Below are 8,457 nucleotides of genomic sequence, written 5' to 3' on the forward strand. Positions count from 1 at the left end.
TAGAAACAGCCAAGTGCCCCAAGTAAGGAGCAGAGCCAAGATTCAAAGGCCTTCTTGCAGTCACTTCCCTGATATTAGGCAGCTCCAACATTCTCAGGTTTGAGGGTCAGTGCCAATTTTTCTGGCTTGCTGGAATGAGGTCCTCAGAACCTCTCCCTTTCAGCCATAAATAGAAAATTAAAGGTATTACAGGATTCTCCTCAAGGCAGGAAGGGGGGTGAGGGGAGATCTTTCTGGAACTTTCCCCTAACTTAGCTGGATGGGCTTCAATGAGCACTGTAAGTGGTCACAGAGATTAGGCCCTTGGACTCAGAGTCGACAGGAACAGAAACACAGATTTGTTCATCTTTGTCTTTTGAATTTGATGTCAAGTCCTGAGTGCCTGATGTATTGTAGGTGTTCAAAAATTCATCACTGTGATTATTTCTTTTATTTTCTGTTCATGGACAAACAAAAAATTAACAGCCTCTCAGCTATTTCCTGGGCCACTAGACTCATTATTTACAAGGATGAACCTGGGTCCAGGGATCTGTGAAAATTATTTTCACCTGATACACATTTTACTGCCATCTTTCCACATATTTCTTACCAGATTTTTTAAATGCAGAAAACCCATGGCAATTTAACCAATTAAGTGCACTGAATAGAAGTAATTTCCCAAAGATAGAGCCAAACAGATTATGAGCATGAATGAAAGATCACAAACCAGGTACCCCTTCGAGATCCACCTCCAGTTCTTCTCTTCCTCTTCCATGACACTTGGATCCATCAAAAACACAGTCCATACAGTTGGTCTCTTTTCTTTCCTATTTTTCAAATATCCTCCTCCCACTGGTGGAGCATGAGGGCCAGTGGAAAAGGCCCCAAACTGAAGTTGCTTTTGTCTGATCACCTGGTGTGACTCAACCTGAGCTGAGATTCAGTGAGAGACCATTGCCCCTCACACCAGACAAACATGTCTTTATGAGTCAATGGGTGCTGAGTTCTGAGTTGCTTCAGTTGTGTCCAACTGAAGGTTTGCGACCCTATGGACTTGTAGCCCACCAGGTTCCCCTGTCCATGGGATTCTCCAAGCAAGAATACTAGAGTGGGTTGCCATCTCCTCCTCCAGGGGATCTTCCCAACCCAGTGATCGAAACCACATCTCCTGCAGCTCCTGCATTGCAGGCAGATTCTTCATGGCTGAGCCACTATGGAAGGCCTCATGAATTAATAATAGATTTCAATTCAGTCCTCTGAGTAAGTCTCTCATTCCTGACACCTCCTCACCTGTTAGTATCCCCACCAGGCACAATCTGGGTAGAGCTGGGGCCTCTTCCAAATCCCTCCAAGGGCTGGAGTCATTGGACACTGAGTACACAGATCTATTGCTTTTATTTCCGAAAAGAATGTTTATTTGCAGCAAATGCATCTCTTTTGGAGCCAGACCCCCAGAAACTACAGGAAAACATTCAAAAGGCATTTGACAAGGCACGTCTGGATATTGTAACACTGATGCAAAACAGATGGGTCCCCATTTTCTCCAGTCCATTCAGTATAAGCCAGGAACAGCTCTTTTCTTTTGAGCAGATTTCAGCTCTCAGGTAGACCAGTTAGCCTTGTGAATGAATACTCTATCATGAGCTGAAGGTTCTATCATGGCAGTAGCCAGGGGTCAGTTTTTCAGACTTACAGACCCCTGCACCCAGCCTAATGAGCATCTGGGGCTGTGTGCTCCTCTCTCATGTCACGATTTTACTCTGAGGTGTGGGTGTGTTCCCAGACTTAAGAGCAGGGATGTTTTATAAAAATCTGTCTTCCCTACCCCCACAGCTCTCAAAACAAGGAATGACACACATTAGCAACTTAAATCATGTTAAACAAAGGAATGAATGAAATAAAGTACTTCTGGCTCCATTCCCAACCCTGGAGAAATAACTCCAAGCATATGTCCTCCCAGCACACTTGCTGAAACGTCGCCATGAGCTTCAGATGGTCTCTGCTGAGCCCACAACCCTTGTGCCTCTCTCTCTGTGTACTGAACGGCAAGAAACCAGGTGTCCTCACTCATTTCCTCCAGCACCAGGAGACAAGGGGTGCAGTCTCCACAGATGTGCCCACTGACCCTGAGAGAGGGAGGAGAAACTACTGAAATAAATGCCTGTTTTGAAAAGCATCCCACAAATGCAAAAATACTCTTATGTTACCCAGCAGGCTTGTGGGATATAGCAGGTGGCATACGCTGTAATTACTGCAGACCACACACACACACACACACACATCCATGATGCCAGGACAAATGATGAGCCTTGATACTATGGCCACATTAGTCCAAAATGAGTCACTGGGAGACTGTATCTGGGATATGTCTTACTAAACCTATTAGCTAGAGCAGGAAGTAATCTGAACAATGTGTTGTGGGATGTTTCCGAAGAAACTGTTGTGAGGAAGATACATCTATGGCTACTTAGCATTAAACTTCCCATCAGGAAGGGCACCCCATGGCTTGATCAACAATCAGACCAAAGCCCAGGGAACACTCATAGGCACTCCTCTTCCAGTTCTCACTTCACTACCACTTTCTTTTCTGACCATGAAAAGAAAAGTCCTTGGAGCTCTAAGTGTTCAGAGGTCCCAAGAGGGCGCATGACTCCCAGAATCAGAGACTACAGAAAGAAATGAACAAATCTAGGGAAGAAGACAAGTTAAAAAGCATTCGAGCAGTCAGCCAGCAAAAAGTAGCCAGTAAACCAGGAAGGGCTTCTGTTTGACCCACCCTAGCCATCAACCACGCATGCACAACAGACTTGAATTCCACTGGTGAACACAGATTGTGCTCTATGGTATGCACCACATACCATAGTGCAACACTGGCTATTGGGTACTGAAACATCAGGCACTCCATAGATACAAAATCATCCAAGTATGAATTGAGCTGAGACATTTGTAACAGGTGCAACTGACATTATAAGGTGCCCTAGTCACTGTTAACAATGAGCCAGCAAGTCAAGCCAACTATTGAGTTTATGCCAAATGACTGATTAGAAGTGAGATTTAAAGGGTAGAAGGTAAGGCTGGAAATGAAGTACAGTGAAGCCTGAAGTCTGTATCTGTGAGAAAATACTCAGTGTTTAGCACCAACAGAACAATACTATTAAGATTGGTGTTTTGTTTTTGTGTTTGTTTTTTCACAAACCTGAGCAAGGCATCTTAGGAAACAGGTATCAAAGAATAGATGTGTCCTGAAGCAAACTCACTCATTAAAGCCCATAGAGACCCTATGTGCTCTGAAGAGCAACCAAGCATGGGAGAGATTTAAACAGACCCTGGGAAGCCAAAGACCCAGTAAATAATGCTTGGAATTTGTATCAAACCCCAACATATAAAAGAACAACAGAAATGAAATGGAAGCATTCCATTAAAACTGCAACTAACCTGGAAGTTTCCCAGAGTTGATCAGGCTGCAAGAATGACCATTACTACAACAATCCCAACACAGGAAGGGACATACATGGGTAGATGTATAGTCATGGATATGCAGGGTCTGTCTAGATGCATGCATGCATGAGAAACAAATGTCATCGGGACTGTGTCTGTTGCAAATAGGAATTCCATCCTTGAGCTCTAAGTGCTGCTAGCTCTTTTCCACAATTAGAGCCACCAGACCCCCAGAAGGATTTGACCATCCCCCACAGAGATTTCTGTTGGCAAAAAAGGGAACAGTTGAGGGCAGCGCATGAAGGAAGCCCAGTGTGTACTACTTAATGAAGTGTGAACTACAGTGTCATTGTTAAATCACGTTTATCTTTTTCTTACTCCATTTTTAATTGGAGGATAATTGCTTTACAATGTTGTGTTGGTTTCTGCCGTACAATAACATGAATCAGCATATGTGTAATGTATATATATATAATTATTCCACCACTCTAGGTCATCACAGAGCACCAGGCTGAGCTCCCTGTGTTATATAGCAACTTCCCACAAGCTATTTTATACAGGGCAGTTTGTATATAAATGACATTTATCTTAATCACCCAAGCCCTTAATGCATATGTCCACCAGTGAATTGTTTTACACAGAAATTCTCCCCTCCTCAACCCCCACCGCCCAGTGCCTCCTCAGGTTAGTTCTGGATGTTAGGTTCTAAATGTTCACTTCTGTTGATTCCTGACACCCCCACCTCAAAAAATGAACCTTCTCCCAAGACACTGATAGGTCCCACACACAAATAGATTTCTTGTTAATTGTGTCTCACCAGTCCACCACACCACCTCAAGCATACAGAATAAACCCAAACTTCATTGATGAGCAAAGACCGAACTCAATCTACAGCTTGCTGCATCAGTTCAGTTCAGTTCAGTCACTCAGTCGTGTCCGACTCTTTGCGACCCCATGGACTGCAGCACGCCAGGCCTCCCTGTCCATCACCAACTCCCGGAGTTTACCACACTCACATCCATCGACTCAGTGATGCCATCCAGCCATCTCATCCTCTGTCATCCCCTTCTCCTCCTGCCCCCAATCCCTCCCAGCATCAGAGTCTTTTCCAATGAGTCAACTCTTCACATGAGGTGCCCAAAGTACTGGAGTTTCAGCTTTAGCATCATTCCTTCCAAAGTACACCCAGGACTGATCTCCTTTAGAATGGACTGGTTGGATCTCCTTGCAGTCCAAGGGACTCCCAAGAGTCTTCTCCAACACCACAGTTCAAAAGCATCAATTCTTCAGTGCTCAGCTTTCTTCACCATCCAACTCTCACATCCATACATGACTACTGGAAAAACCATAGCCTTGACTAGACGGACCTTTGTTGGCAAAGTAACGTCTCTGCTTTTGAATATGCTATCTAGGTGGTCATAACTTTACTTCCAAGGAGCAAGCGTCTTTTAATTTCATGGCTGCAATGTTGCATAGTATTTACTAAAGCTTGCTGAGTTCAGATCCGGGGCACAAGAAGAGGGGTAGATGAATGTGTCCTGAAGCAAGTCTGGTAAGCATAACCCAGAGTCCAGATGTGTCCAGGAGAGACATAAGGTACAACAGAAAGAAGTAGGAGAGGGGGTAGGGCCTCTGAACTGTAAGAAATTCACAGAGCAATTAGAGGGGAAAGATGCACTCAAGTGACCAAAACAATTCAATGCTGAATACACAGTACAAAGAGGGGCTCTTTACCTGGGCTGTATGTTAGGGTCATCGGAGAGCGTTTAGAAAGTAGTTATCCTGGTCTCACCCTCAAAGATTCTATTTCAACTGTTCTGGGTGTTCCATTTCAACAATATCATCGCACAGCTCTCTGGGTGTTTCTAACATGTAGCCGTGGTTGAAATGTATTGATGTTGACTACAGAATCTGTAAGAGCTCAGATGAGAAGGAGAATCCTGAGAGTAGTAGCAATCGGGAAAGCTTCCCAGAGGGATAGGTGGGGAAGAAAAAAGAACCAGGCTTGTAGGGTAACAAGGGGTGGGGAGGTTTCAGTTCAGTCGTTCAGTCGGGTGGGGAGGTTTGGAACGTGCCTAATTATGAAAACCTTGAACACCAAACCCAATAGTACTAACGTGATTTAATAGACAACAGAAAGAAGTGAAGGTCTCTAAGGTGGGCTGTATATACATCCGCATATACACGAAAAGCTTTCTGTTTACAGGGCATGTTTCCATCCATGGGCTTGTTTGGCCTTTCATCAACAACACAAGGTAGACAAGCAAGGAAAACATAAACATATCCATCTTACCAATGAGGAAATGGAGACTCAGAGAGTTTGAGTGACTCAGGAAGAGTAGTATTTTCAGAAAATTAGTCCAGTGATGGCGTGCAGTGTGAATTACAGTGCGGGAGAGAGAATTACAGGAGGTCCTGGAGAACACGGATGGCCTTCCCATAAATGGGAGATAATACCAGTCCGCCGCGGGACAGAAGCCTGGGGAAACACAGCAGAGAGGGGGTCTAAGAGCCGCCTTACTGCCAGACATCCTTCTATTTGTGTTTGGTGCATGGGCACTAGTCTTTAACACAGTAGGTTAAAGCTGGAACAACTGTGTCTGCATTAAGAATCAGCGAAGTTGCAGAGCAGAGGCGATGGACTACGCTTGAGCAGACACGGTCGAGAACTGGGCCTGCCAGCCAGGCGAGCATTCCTACACGAGTTGACTTTCAAGGCAGAGAAATCTTTTTCTCCATTCCTGAAGTTTCCTTTCAAGTGGAGAGAACTCTACTGACAGAGAGCTCTCTTTACAGACTTGGATCTGTCCCCATCTTCCAAAGCATCATTCATTTGACTGGTGAGTTGGAGAAAAGTAAGTAAAGATGCTCACTCGAACTGTAACTTCACTACTTGTGGGAACCAGCCAGTCCAGCAGGGACAGGAGTTCTCCCAAAACTCTAGACTGGTCAGGCCTTTCCTGATGAAATGCTTCATTCTGTTTAGTGCTACCTGAGTTGAGTGGGTGGGCCTGTTCCATTCTGGGGCTTAGAATTAACAAGTCTGCTCAGCTAGCAGAACTGTAAGTATGACCTCTGACTTAGCTGTTCTCAGTGATGTGTTTGGAGCCCATTCTTACTCTTCATTCAGTCCATAACTTCTTCAGAGTCAGGAAAGATAAGAGGAGAGGAGTATTTCTCAAAGGTAGCTTGCTCAGAAATCCCAGCAGTTGACAACATGACTGGAGCAAGAAAACAAAGACTCTCGGCATGGACCCCATAATAATGGCAGCCCCAGGGTGGGTTTTCACCCCTTAATAGCCTTGAAAAGGAAGAGACTGGTGATGACATCTCAAAGGAGCCCAGAAACTTAATTAGTCCACCCACCTGCCTGGTGGAGGAAGCTACCTTTGATTCAGTTCTTGAATCCACTCTGGGAAATACCATCAGGTCACCAGGGAGCCTAAATTTTGCAGACATCTTGTTTAGTTACAGACTGTTGTCTCCATCAAATTCCTTCATCCAAACAGCCAACCAGATGACTGACAGGCTCTATTCTCTGATTTTTACAACACTGACAAAATGCAGAAACCAAGACAAATATTTTAATATTCTTTACCTTGTTAAACAGCCTGACAAGCCAGCTGATTACACAGTTTACCTTTGAAGGACAAGAATGGTATAAAGGATTTTTTTTTTCCTGAGATGAGATAATTTTGTAATTTTAGTTCCTTCAATAAGACTAAAGTCTATAACTTTTAGGGAGCAAGAGCCAATATTCATTCTCTATTTTTATAGGTCTTAGGATTAAATGATTAAGGTTCAATTATATATATATTATTTAAAGTGCAAGCTTTTAGAAAGTTTTAGACTAAGTTGACCTTGATCATCTAAAAGCTGCAGCTACCCATTTGTGCCAGGAAATATGTCCTCTGAGTCATAAGCGCCTTTATCAATACTATCTCTTGTAAAAGGAGATCATTTTCTGACCTGTAGAAGATGTGTAATAAGCATACATCTTCAGCCCAAAATATAGTTAACTAATGCAATAAGTAGACAAAAAAGAAATTCGAAGTTTGGGGTTTGGCGAGGTTTTTTTTTATATTTGTTTCAGAATTTGCTTCCATTTACCCCAATTACATTTCTAAGACTCCATGTTATTAGCCTACATTGATTACATAGCTAAATAAGCTCTGCTATGATTCAAATTTATGACAATTTGTCAGTTTCACATCCTTCTCTTCCTTCTTACTCCTTGGGGCAGGAAGTTGGGAGGGGTCGACAGATGCAGGGTTTTGGCAGAAGACTGAAATGTGGGCAGGAATTAGTGTTTATTAGAAGTGTATTCCCAGAAGTGTGGGCCGGAACCTGAGTGACTGTCCCTGTGAAGTGAGAGAGTTCACAAGACACTCAGTGCCAAGTAGAGGGGTTGTTGTTGTTTAGTCACTAAGTCACGACCAATTCTTTTGCACCCCCCATGGACTGTAGCCCACCAGGTTCCTCTGTCCATGGGCTTTCCCAGGCAAGAACACTGGAGTGGGTTGTCATTTCCTTCTCCAGGGGATCTTCCCAACCCAGGGATCAAACCCAAGTCTCCTGCATCCTCTTTACCACTGAGCCACCAGGGAAGCCCAAGTAGAGGGGAGCTGCTGCCAATTTCCCCCCTTCTCACGTATAGTGAGACCTTAGAGAGAGGATTTCTTTCATTGCAGGAAAGGTAGGAGGGAGTTATTGCCACTTCCAGGGTTCAGGTCCTTTGGCTGGTGCTATTGCACTTAAATTCACTCCTTTCCTCTCTTTCCAAGTTTAGCTCTTTGTCAATGTCATTGAAGTCTTGTCTCCTCCAGGAAGCCCTCCCTGACTACACCAGCTAAAAGCAATCACTTCTTCAAGAATAAAGTCCAGGGACTTCCCTGGTGGCCTAGGAGTTAAGAATCTGCCTGCCAATGCAGGGGACACAGGTTCCAACTCTGGTCTAGGAACTAAGATCCCACATGCTGCAGGGCAACTAAGCCACAACTACTGAGCCCACACTCTAGAGCCCAGCTCGGCAGCAACAGA

This window comes from Bos grunniens, chromosome 11 (assembly GCF_055505025.1).
Source record: "Bos grunniens cultivar Pamir isolate PY7600 chromosome 11, Bosgru_T2T1.0, whole genome shotgun sequence".
Classification (NCBI taxonomy): Eukaryota; Metazoa; Chordata; class Mammalia; order Artiodactyla; family Bovidae; genus Bos; species Bos grunniens.